This window comes from Ascaphus truei, chromosome 5, assembly GCF_040206685.1.
Source record: "Ascaphus truei isolate aAscTru1 chromosome 5, aAscTru1.hap1, whole genome shotgun sequence".
Taxonomy (NCBI): Eukaryota; Metazoa; Chordata; class Amphibia; order Anura; family Ascaphidae; genus Ascaphus; species Ascaphus truei.
The window spans coordinates 153,773,271-153,786,136 of record NC_134487.1 but is presented as its reverse complement, the minus strand read 5'-3'; the positions used below and the strand labels follow the sequence as shown (position 1 = coordinate 153,786,136).

Here is a 12,866-nt window from a genome sequence, read left to right as displayed (position 1 = left end):
TGGTCTTTTGTGATCTCTTGTAGAAATGTGCGAAACTATCCAAAATGCAATGTTTCATTCTTAGCTTTTTCTTTTCAAATTTGATTCCTGGCTAAACATTTTGCCAATCCTTAAAGGACTAAACATTTTGAAAACATCACATTTCCACCAATGATTTGCAGTTTCGTCCACAAATCGTAGCTCAAAAGATTCCATATCCTGAAATAGGGCATTTTGCTGGAGAGGCAGAGAGGGGGGAAAGAGGGAGATAGAGTGCTGCTGTGAAAAGCTTGTAGACTTGAGTCCCCTTATCGCACAGGCTCACTGATCCTTATCTTGCTTTTATCTTTATGTAGTCTAATAGTTGTTGAGGCATTCTCATAAATGTTCCTTATAATATCAATGTATGCTTCTTCAACATTTTGACTTCTTCATGAATTTACAACAGTGAGGTGTAGACAGAATCAAATGCTTATTTGTAACCTACGGATCCTGGTAGATCATATAAATTACTTCGATAAATCACTTCTTGTACGACTTGGATGTGTTCCAATGTGTTGTATCCACTGCCAAGTCCCACTTCTTCTATAGGTTGGGCAGTCTCAGGGGTTCCACCTACGGACCACGGATCGCGGGCCGCATGCGGGCCGACCGTACTTACTGTGCGGCCTGGGACAGCTTTCCTGGCTCTCCCCCTCGTCGCCCCACCCGCAGAGCCCACTCTCAGGACTGCAGGGTAGGAGCGGGCTCTAGCAGTGCGGCACTTCCGGTGCCTGCTGCTAGCTAGAGCGATCGCGTGCGTGCAGTCCTACATGTTCTGCCATTCTGCTGCCTGCTGCCTCCACCGCCGGCAACAGCAGGATACCAGCCTTTCCTCAGGTGTGTGCCTATCAAAGCTGCGACCATGGATTAAGTTGTTGTGTTCAAAAAAGCAAGCCCAAGTTTCCCATTAAATTAGGAGACAATTAGAATCAATGTTATTCTATTGAAACTTGTATTATTTTCAATTGTGAATATATTATAAAACATTAAAATGTAACTTGTTTTTTCGTTAACGACTTTATAAAAAACAATAATTTTAAACCAAAATCATTACAAATTATATACACATTGTTTATTCAAAAAGTATGAGTTAATTATTATTTATTAACCCTTCTGCTTTACACGTCTATCTTGTGATTTACCCCTGTTGAACCTAATATGTGTCATCCAGATAGGGTTCCCCGAAATTTTATGAAATACTTCAAGGGTTCCTCCAAACAATAAAAGGTTGGCAATAACTGATTTAGTGGGAGTTTTTTTAGTGAGCAAAATGTGGGAGCGGGTTTGAGCAGAAAGGGGAAATAAGATGCAAGGAAGATGTGTTCCTGGATCTGGGTGGGTGGTAACACCAGCACACCCTTAGTAATAATCGATTCATAATGTCTAAATAGGAAGTGGTAAGGTAGGAAGTGGTAGGATAAAGCTAGGAGAAACTACAGAAAGCATGCTACTTCCTTTGTATGTAATTCTGGATTAATAGCAATGTGTTTAAATGGCAATGTTTCATTTTTGTGTCACAGCAGCAGAATGACGTTGCCAGAGAGATGCACTGAATATCTCCTCTGTTTCCACTTGCTCGATGGGAGTGTAGCCATGTGTAAAATTGGTGTACATATCTCTTTCTCATTCTGGCAGTAAACCTGGTAAGTATGCAGGATTGCCAGCAACAATCATGGAGGTTTGCCCTCAAACCCTGGTGAGGTGTCATATGTCCCAAAGGAAGTGACAACATGCTTTGTGTCCACCCTTAGTAACACAGAGGGTGTCTGTTTTCTGGAGGTGATATAAGACAGAGCACTGCCTAAAGTTAGGAGTTCAGTTCTGTTGGTGTTCTGACTCTGTTCAGGAGAGTCATGTGGAGGTCTGCAACAGTGTTGCAGTGTCTGATGCAATAGCTGGAGGCTGTGCAGCTCAAAGCAGAGAGACAAGCTGGTGAATCTCCCTGAGGGGAGAGGTGGAAAGCAACTCCATTAGGAGAAGGAGGAACCTTCCAGATGGAGTGCAGCAGAGAGATGAGCGGCTAAGCTGCTAGCTGTGAGGGGCAGCTTGCCCATACTGCACCGACACACTTTATTCGAGCAAATACCCAGTATGTACCTGGCAGATACCTGGAATGCGCCGCTCCTCACCTCTGACAAGCCCCGTTGCGTTTGCCTTCCCAGCCTGGGTTCATGCCTGGCTGACGGGCGGCTGATCTGTTAAATGATAATGATTAGGATTTAATAGGCTGCAATGCTTCGCATGTCTACCAGATGGCATAAATTCATGAATTGTAATGCAGTATATATATATATACTGTGCAGTATTGCAGCTAGCGGGAATAAAATGCTTCAATCCCTGCTTGGAAAATACCTCAATGCACTCGGGCAGAAAACAGTCACAAACCTCAATACACCCGGGTATACCCGAATTCGTGGGACTAGCCGAGCTCGAATAAAGTGTGTCGCCAGTGTACCACCAAGCAACAATAAAGATGTCCTGTTCAAAGACAAGCCCACTGTGTGAGTGTGAAGTTACTCTCCAGTGGAAGGCACCACCAAGAAGGAGTTCCTCATCAGAACCATCTCCTTGCGGATGCAGAGATCCTGATGAGGTGGAGGCGCTGCACTGTATGTAGGTAGGACTCACGCACACTACCTCAGCTGCCTGTCTGGGTTGGCATTCCCCACACAATATCATGCGGGAGACTCAGGAGTCCTGTTGCCAACAGGTGCACCACCAGACACGACCATGTAATGGGGGCTGGTTAGACCACAGGGGCCAATGTGAGATTGGGTGGGTCAGTCACGTCCAGAAAATCCGTTACATTTGGAGGCGCTGCTGAGATACCTGTCAACAGGACAGGCTTTTGCTAGGCACACTGGGAAACAGGGAGAGTGTATGCTGCCACTTTGTGCTGTGTTGGGACGGACCTAGGGGTAGTCAGGGGGCTGATGGAGTTTGTCAGTCGCAGGGACGACCTAGGGGCCTGAAAGGAGTTGGGGGTTTGGAGCCGGGCTATAGCTGTCCTAGTCACCTTGAGGTAGTGCTAGTTGGTAGGATGCCTAAAGGGATAGCCTTTTAACGGTGGTGAGGAATCCTGGAGAGGTCTGCGCTAGGCTGACCAAGAGAGGTAGATGCCCAAGTACTGCATGGAAGAGCCAGAGTACTCTAGTCCATTCCAGACTACTTACCGAAGGGAGCACAGACTGGGAGGAAGGAGACACAGCATACACAGAGAGAGTGAGCCTAGCCTGAGGTAGTGCAACATGAGTCAGACCTACATTAGGTACACAAGGTGGTGCATCGGGCAATCTTTATTGTACCGGTATGGCAGCTGCCCCGCAGAGAGGAGCTCCATGTACAATAATCACAAATACAATACACCTATGGCGACCGCAAGAATGGAGGATCCGCGCGGCGCGGAAGGTCCGAGATGGCGGACAGAGGCAGATGGAGGGAGCGCACGTGGCGTGCGTTCCACTGAAGAGCAAGCGGCAGAAGGGACTTTTGCAAGCATGCTGTGGAGTGGCGCCAAAGCTGTGGCCGCGCCATTTTGGTCCTGCCTAGGACCGCGGGGTGCTACCCTGGAGGACAGTATTGAGGACATTGTGATTGTGGGCGGTGGAATTGAAGAATCTGACTGCCAGACGGCGATTCCCATGCAAAGATCTACCTCAATTGTGATTGTAAACGGCCGGGCAAACCAAGGTGGCGGCTCCCGCTTCCCTGGGAGACTGCGTGGGCCGAGTGCAGAGAATTCTGCAAATGCAAAAGTTGCAGACAGTTGGCCGGGATTAGCGCCAAAGAGAGAACCCCACCCTGTTGGGGGTAGTGGCGCGAAAGCTGTGGCCGCGCCCTCCAGGACTGTGACAACTCAGAGCCAATTATGGGCCATAACGTGAATCTGTGGGACCCTCCCCAAATATTCACCAGGGGGAGGGGTCTCTACCTCTGCCAAGCGAGACCCGAGTTGTCTGAGGGAGGAGCTGGATGTGAGCTTCCTGTCCCACAGTTGCGAGGAGCTGGTGAACAGGAGAGACCACTGGGCAAAGTGTCTCCCGTAACCAGCACTACAAAGAGCGAGATGGACATTGGGGTATATCCCTATTCATTGCCAGGAGGCTTCCAGGTAGTCAAGGCTTGGGACAAGGAGACATTGCGGTGCCTGTGCATGCAGTGCAGGTTGCCCGGTGGAGAAGCCAGCACAACGGCTAGATGCCCCCAATGTGGCATCCACTACCTAGGGGCCGTGCAGCCCTTCGTACCAGGGCAGACCGTGGAGGCGGGAGCGGACACAGCTAAACTGACAGCTGAAGCCTCGCTCTCGGTCAAAGCAGAACCAGTTGATCCCGGAGAATGGGGATCGCTCCTAATGATCAGAACAGAGCCTGAAGAGAAAGGGGCCTACAAACGCGGTGAGAACCCGGAACCTCACCGTCGGTCCCCAACGGGAGTGCCACTCCCTGAATCGGAGTTCAACTCCTCGGACGAGGAACAGGCGACTCTGACTACGGTGGTGACGCGCCTACCGGCGGACCACTACAGCGGTGCTGGGAAAGAACCGGCACTTACCTGTGTCGCGGCGGAGCGGAGTCTCGTGTCGCCGGTGCAGAAACAACCCGAGAGGCGGAGTCCCATGGCCGTGGTGACTGGCAGAGCGGACGGCGGAGGAGGAACCATCCCGAGCCGACGGAGCGGTAAGCGACATCCTTGCCCTCCCCAGGCGCCGGTGGTGGCAACGGCGGAGAGAGGCCTAGCCCAGGCCCAAGCGGAGCGGAGAGCAGAGCCCTCACTTCCGGCAGCGGACGTCGTTCTGGAGGAAGAGGTTCAGTGGGGAACCCAACGCAAGATGGCGGTGAGTCCCGCGAGATCCATGACATCACATCCGGCGACACAGCGGAGCCGGGTGAAAAATGGCCGCGTCCTCACGACCAAGTAGCTGCACCAGATCGCCTGGATCCGGGAAGAGCTGGCAGGCCCTGCGGAAGCCTGGGAGCAGCGAGGCGGGAGAACTGGATGGCCAGTCCGATGGCACTGGGCAAGGTAGTGAGAAGTTGCGGGTTGTAGCCCCGCGGATGCCGGCCGTATATCCCTATGCCCCACCCCCAGCCATAGTTAAAGCCCCTGCCCCGGTCACTTTTTCCTATGGGTCCCACTCCAGGAAAGGCTTGTCTGGGGAGTCACGGGGCAGCGCTGATGAACGGACTGGGGAGAACCTGGACTGGGGTGATTGCTTTTCCTCCGATGAGGGATCGGGGAGGGAAGTGTTAACCTATGTGAAGTCTCCGGGGGTGAATCCTACTGTAATCAAGCATGTGGCTAAAGGGGGAGTCCAGCGTTATGGTATGCACACTCATTCCAGTGGGATGTCTGGGGATTTGAGTAATGTTGTTCATATTGTGCCTGTTGCCCGGGGAGCCTCCTGTTGCCCGGGGACACTCTCCAGTGTCGGCAAGAGTTGCCAGGAATCGCCAAAAGTTGTTACTTTATTTTCACCATCCATGGGAGGGAGAAATTGAGTTTGAGATGGGTTCCACTGATGAGGATAGGGGATATAGTTCTGATGATGAGGAAGGATCAGATGAGGAAAATTGGGATTATGATAGTTCCATAGAAAATTGGGATCGTGAAACATCAGATGAGAATTGGTATAATGAGACAGCAGAAAAGATGTCTTACATTTCCAGGAAGTGCCTTAAGGAAGTGTATGGGCATGATCCTCTCAGTCCACTAGCATCCATGCCAGAGTTATGGGCTGATTGTGGTTGTCCAGTATGTCACCCAGAGTGTTATAGCATTGCTGCTCTAAACCCAGTGGACCATGCTGTGCGCAGGCCACCTTAAGAGGGTATGGTAGTACCAGTAATGGATACTCCAGCAGGGAGTAATCCTGGTTGTTACACATCTAAGCTAGGATGTAGCTGTTATTATGTTATGATGAAGATATGTACTGTAATAATGTATTGTTGTGTTTTGCAGTGCTACCTGAAGGAAGGTTCCGCAAATTTAGATCCCAGTCGGGACATTGGGTTCCACCAGGGGGAGAATATAGCCATGTGTAAAATTGGTGTACATATCTCTTTCTCATGCTGGCAGTAAACCTGGTAAGTATGCAGGATTGCCACCAACAATCATGGAGGTTTGCCCTCAAACCCTGGTGAGGTGTCATATGTCCCAAAGGAAGTGACAACATGCTTTGTGTCCACCCTTAGTGACACAGAGGGTGTCTGTTTCTGGAGGTGATATAAGACACAGAACTGCCTAAAGTTAGGAGTTCAGTTCTATTGGTGTTCTGACTCTGTTCAGGAGAGTCATGTGGAGGTCTGCAACAGTGTTGCAGTGTCTGATGCAATAGCTGGAGGCTGTGCAGCTCAAAGCAGAGAGACAAGCTGGTGAATCTTCCTGAGGGGAGAGGTGGAAAGCAACTCCATTAGGAGAAGGAGGAACCTTCCAGATGGAGTGCAGCAGAGAGATGAGCGGCTAAGCTGCTAGCTGTGAGGGGCAGCTTGCCCATACCACCAAGCAACAATAAAGATGCCCTGTTCAAAGACAACCCCACTGTGTGAGTGTGGAGTTACTCTCCAGTGGAAGGCACCACCAAGAAGGAGTTCCTCATCAGAACCATCTCCTTGCGGACGCAGAGATCCTGATGAGGTGGAGGCGCTGCACTGTATGTAGGTACGACTCACACACACTACCTCAGCTGCCTGTCTGGGTTGGCATTCCCCACACAATATCATGCGGGAGACTCAGGAGTCCTGTTGCCAACAGGTGCACCACCAGACACGACCATGTAATGGGGGCTGGTTAGACCACAGGGGCCAATGTGAGATTGGGTGGGTCAGTCAGGCCAGAAAATCTGTTACAGGAGAAAACCTGCTACTGCCCAATGGTGAGTGGTAGGGTATGGTGGTGTCCTCTCATGGTCGGAGATGTGGTGCTAGAGCCTGTGTTTGGTGGAAGAGGTAGCTCTAATGGTGAGTGGCAGGGCATGGTGGTCTTCTCTCATGGAATGTTGGTGATATAATGTGGTTTGTCCCACCGAGAAGGTACAATTGGTGTTTTGGATGTTGTATTATAACAGGGGGGTATGTGGGGTGTTATGGCCACAAGGCGAAGAGGCAATTAAAGATTCAGAAAGTCATGTGATCTTCTAATATGCAAGAATGTCACTCCGCGCTGGTGCTGTGTAGGTGATACAAAAGCCCTCTTGCTGCCATCTGCCCAGGGGACTCCACACACCCTGAAAGCGTAAGCTCCTAAGGGGAGCTCACAGAGAACAAAAAACAATGGCAGAATGGCGCACTGATTGGCAATAAATTTATTAAACCCAGGGGTCAAAACATGACAAGAAACATAATATACATAAGATTCGTGTTAACATTAAAACCAACTACTAAGGAGGTGGAGGGGCACGAGATCCACTGCTAACACAACATTTGGGTCCGGACCCAATACTCACTGAATTATACAGATAAAATACAGATAAGGGCACTGCAATCGCTTGTGATGGCACTGTTAGTCAAAACCCAAGCTCCAAATCAAATCAATACAATATACACTGTGTTAGCAGTGGGATCTCGTGCCCCTCCACCTCCTTAGTAGTTAGTTTTAATGTTAACACGAATCTCATGTATATTATGTTTCTTGTCATGTTTTGACCCCTGGGTTTAATAAATTTATTGCCAATCAGTGCGCCATTCTGCTGTTGTTTTGTGATCTTCTAATATGTTTGTGCTACATTTTGAAAATTCATGTAACCAGGTCCCCTCTGGTTCCCCGGTTCCTCCGCGCTTTTCCCCCCTCTTCTTACCCTCCGGTGGCTGTGGGTATAGTTGTATGTGAGGTTGCTAGGAAGGTGAGCACATCGCCGGAGACCCGCAGCTAGTGCAGTACAGGGCGCCGCCATGTTAGGAGATCTCGCTCAAGCGCGAGATGAGCCCGGCGGCCATTAGGAGGATTGTGCATGTGCAGTAGCAAGCGCAGGTGGGAGCAATGTTAGAAGGCTCTGCAATGGGAACTACATGTCCCATGAGCCTACGGGGTTGCGAGTCACATGTTCAAGGCAGCCAATAGGGCTAGGAGGATCTCGGCAGCAGGAGATTGTTACATTTGGCGCGCTGCAAGCCAGGCAGTCGGAGCTGGGATGCCATTAGGGTAGGGTGTATGCATGCAGATGTCTGTGGCACCTGCACTAGGCCAGATACCCCCATTAGGCCCCAGCTAGGCCCGACTCCCCTCAGCTTGTGGTTGCTGCAGGGACAGGCCCATAGATAGGGACACTGCCCCTGTAGCGTAATAGTGAGGGACACAGCCAGGAAGTAGCTGCATTCTGGCCTCAGGTGTTCTGGGGCCGGACACCCATCTACTGCAGAGACAATCAACTATCAATCCCTTCGGGACCCAGCCACCATAGAGGCGGAGGCTTTGCGGGTTACTGTAACGGATCCGTGGATCCCATCACAAGTACAGCATTTGCGCGCCCGGGTGTGGACACACCCGGCAGGTACCCAACTAAATGCACCAACTCACCTTCACATTAGTGGGGCAGCGCTGTCTCACACACTTGGGTGGGTGGTTGATTCTGGGGACACTGGGACGGTACGGTGCCTCAGTACATTGGGGTAAACTCGCAGGGGTGTGGACACGGTGTTGGGAAGGCACGGTGAGGGGTTGCGGCCCTGCGAGGCCTAGTATTACAGTAGTGGTGTCATTGTTTATATGTCTACAGTTAAGTGCTACTGTTTTATTACATCAGTGTGTATTGTACGTATATGGTCCTGCACGGGGCTATCCCACATAGTTAGGATCCCGCGTAGGTGGAGGCCCTGTCACCCATCGAATCAGGTACACCCCAGGCTCCCAGCGGCGGAGGTTCAGGCCTCCTGTGAGCCACAGGTAAAGCACCACACACCATAGCTGCCCTATCTCACAGGGGGTGGGGGAAAGTGCGCTACATTCAGAGTCTGTTTTTCATTGTTTATGTCCTATTAGAGACTCAGTGCCTCCTTGGTGAACATTTTATTGTACCTCGGTAATGTTTTTATTGCCATATGGTATATGCATTTTTGTGCTCTACACTGCAGAATGTGACATGCACAGACAGCAAAATAGTCCGTTTTCCACACTGCTCCCCTCCCCCCCCCCCCCCCCCCCCCCAATTCTTTTTTTTTTTTATTGCAGCACAAACATTGATGATACTAATAAAGCCTAAAAACTACACCTCCTGCTCTACAGCATAACATTTCTCCTGATCAGATGACCCTCCGGATGGAAAGCTGTGGGATTGGTGCTTGTAAGAATTAATTATCGTTGCTGCACTTTTTACACCACTGCGGAAGATGGGGAGTTGTAATCCCTTCTAAGAAAGTGAAAAGCAAAATTACTCGGCTATGAAAATGTTCTATTTCACCCACGAATGCATATTAGTTGAATTGAATCGTTAGACAAAACACTGTGTTGCTGATAGTAACAAGCTTCATACATGTCCCTGGTGCAAATTGATATACGAAAGTGTGTTTTGGAGCAAATAGTTCAATCTTTATACTTATCCGCCACCGTCTCTTTACAGCAGTGCCTACCTGGGAGATAACAGATGTGGAATGTCCTACAGAAGTGATGTTGCCTCAGGGGGTCGGTGAATGCTGGGTGTGAATACTTCCTCTGGCCCACGAATGGCTTCTGTCTAAAATGATCAGAGGAAAAAAACACAGGTTGCATCTATATATTAGATACAGGCCCACAGTGATCCACGTTGGAGGTACAGAGTACCATTACTTTTGTATTTATGGACCCAAAGGGCCACTACTTTTTAGTTGCAAACTAACAGTTCTATTTTCATTTTGAATAAAAAGAGATTATTATATAGGGACTAGTTTAATTTCTGTTTTTGCAGCATACATAGGGTATTGTAGAAATCGTTCTGAAATAAAGTTCCAAGAGCTTTAAATCAATATTTTATACCATATCTTTAAAGCCAAATTGATAACCACACACACATACACACATATATATATATATATATATATATATATATATATATATGTGTAACCCTGGTCTCCAGCAGCTCCTTGAGACCCCCCTCCCCTGGAGCAGCTCGAGCGCGGGTGCCGAACGACCCGACGGCTGCTTCCAAGGGTGGGGGCTGGAGCAGGGAGCAGCGCGGCTTCTCCTGCCTGCGGCCGGTTGCCAGGGACGCGATCGGGCCGTTGCTAAGGCCGCGATCGCGTCTCTAAGGTCCCGGCGGCCGCAGAGCAGGGCGCCGCCATTGCGGAGAGACTCGCGCATGCGCAGTGATCGCGCGAGGCCAGGAAGAGCCCCAGAGACAGGGCAGAGTCGCGCATGCGCAGGGCTGGTAGGGACAGCTCAGGAAGGGTTGCGGCAGCCATTAGTAGTTCGCGCATGCGCAGGAGAAGCGCGCACGCGGCCCCAACGCTATAGCAGCCTCCTGGGAACTACAACTCCCAGGAGGCATAGGGAGACAGGCACCAGGTGCCTGATAGTGGCCAATAGGGCTGGAGGAAGCTCAGCCCGGGAAAAGAGATACATTTCCCGGGCTTTGCATGAGTTAGTTAGTTGGAGCAGCGGAGCTGAAGGCGAAGGAAGGATGCAGGGAGTGAGTGCAGCTCCTGCATCCAGATAGGTACCCTCACCCTCCAGGTAGGCCCCAACTCCCCACCAGGTTAGTGGGTAACTGATAAGGGACGGCCCTAGATAGGAAGGTCACCCTTAGTGTGTGTAAGGTGCAGGTTTGGCAGTGCCACAGCGGGTAGTGCTGTGCGCACTGGCAAATAGGCACAGAGTGTGTGCAGTGGATTATTGCTGCGGGTATCCAGGTGGCTGTGTACGATTGCCAGCTGTGTGTGTGTCGCTGCATGTGCTGGGCGCAGTGTGTGCAGCGTGTGTGAATGTCTGCAGGCGGACGGTGAGAGCTGTGTGTCTGCTGCAGGCTGTTAGGAGTAGCGAGTAGCTAGTTATAGGGAGGATTAGGGACTTGGGTAGCTAGGAGAGTGGGGCAGGTTATTACCCCGCAGGCCCTAGGAGTTTCCCCAAGTCACCTCAGGTTGCGGTACATCAGGGACAGGCCCTAGGTTAGGGTTCCTGTCACGCTACTGCCCGTTAGGGATAGATAGGGATAGCGGCGGTTGCTGTTCCCGGAAAGCGGTTGGACCCACGTTGGGGTCCACAGAGACTGTGTTCCCGAAGGGACCGCCCTAGCGGTCCACAAGTGCAGGAGTTCGGTTGGAGGAGTCCTCGCCGATTGATCCTTTGAGAAGACTGTTGCGGACCCGAGCACCGGAGTGCTCGGCAGGTATTATACCAACACATGTGCACCAACAGGCCTAGGGGTTTTAGTGACTGCGCAGTCACCCATTGACTATCTCCGTAGGAGTACGGGACATTGGGTGTGGGGGTTTCACTGGACACTGGGTGGGATCACCTAGTGTGGGGGAAACGTCCTGCGAGACGTCACGGGTAGTGTCTCCTCGTGAGAGGGACACAAGTTATGAGGTTATGTAAATGATTATGATATTCTCTATGTTCATAGTAAAGCCCTTAGTTATTATAATCACTGACTGTGTGTGTGGTTTCTAATTGGGTTCCTATGTAGGGTCATTCTACACGTCCATAGAATCCTACATAGGTGGAGGCGCTGTAAAACAAGATTCGTTCCAGAGGATTCACCCCAGGCTCTAATTAGCGGAGGCTCAGACCTCCTGTGAGCCTGCAGGTATACGCACCACAACGGTAACACTACATGTTCTACTCACCCACACTACATATGAGATTGGGTGGGGTGGAATACCCGTTACATTTGGAGGCGCTGCTGAGATACACCTGGGGTGCCCTGTCCATTTTTTTCTAAATTGTCCCATCCCTATTTTTGTCGCCATGTTTGCGAAGTCCGGAGACGAGGTCCTTGCCTGGGCGTTGAGGCAGTATATGGAGCCTGGCCAGGTAGTGGCGGTAGGAGGCATACCCGCTAGTATACCCGCAATGAAGGTCCGGGAGGGTATGTGTAAAATTCCTGGGTGGCCGTGGGCATGTGTCTTAGAGGAGGAACAAGATCCCACGTCCACATGGAAAACCATACTTTTTGTTGTAACTCACACTGAGGATATATGCCTGGCAGAGGCACCGTCCGCACTGTTAATGCCCGGGGGCCCCTCAAAAGGGTACCCCCTAGTCTATGCCGACCCAGCAAAATGGCGTCTCCCGCCAAATCAGGAGAGCGCACGTGCTGCTGACTGCAAGCCTGCACAGAAAGATGTCGCAACATTCTGTCCGGGTTTGGCGCGAAAATCAGAGCCCCTCCCCTGTGATGTGAGTGACTCAGTGCAGAGCGAAAAACAATTCCTTGTAAAAAGTGCCCTTCCTTTAGATTCCACCAGGGGGAGCAAGCACTGTGATTTGCAACCATACGTGGACGCTGTGATAGACACTCTGATCTCTGAGGATGAGATGATGCAGGAGGATGAGATAGACTGTCAGGGGATACACCCTAATGTGTATGTGCCCTGGCGAGCGCCAGGAATAGACCTCCTTATGCTACTGTGCCCCTGCTTGCAAGAAGCCTATGACGAGGGAGCCGTTATGTCCCAAGTGCCACTAGACTTCAGGATCACCGAGGTAGATGGGGAGCCGTGTACACAGTGCTTTAGCCCCACCTGTGACTGTTCTAGGGGAGCCCTGGCGTGGGAGCCCAGATGTGATTGTTGCGGTGCAATTTTCTTGATGCCTATTGTACCCCAGCCTACAGAGCCAGCTAAGGAGCTAAGTGAACCCTTGGCGGAGAAGAGCGCGACTGCAGTGGAGGTACCGGAGCACGCCAGCTTCGTACCCACAACCACTGGCTGCATTTC

General features: G+C 50.9%; 1 protein-coding gene across 7 annotated transcripts in view; it reads right to left on the bottom strand.

Moving 5' to 3' along the window:
* The window catches only part of FGF1 (fibroblast growth factor 1), a 124,908-nt gene that overhangs the window by 28,235 nt on the left and 83,807 nt on the right, over window positions 1–12,866 (bottom strand). For 5 of the 7 annotated variants that reach the window (XM_075601066.1, XM_075601061.1, XM_075601060.1 and 2 more), the window contains one exon: window positions 9,585–9,688. The exons of the other annotated variants lie outside the window; for them this stretch is intronic. The gene's annotated coding sequence lies outside the window, so the exon portion shown is untranslated. The remainder of the gene's footprint in view (window positions 1–9,584; window positions 9,689–12,866) is intronic. 7 annotated transcript variants of the gene reach the window in all.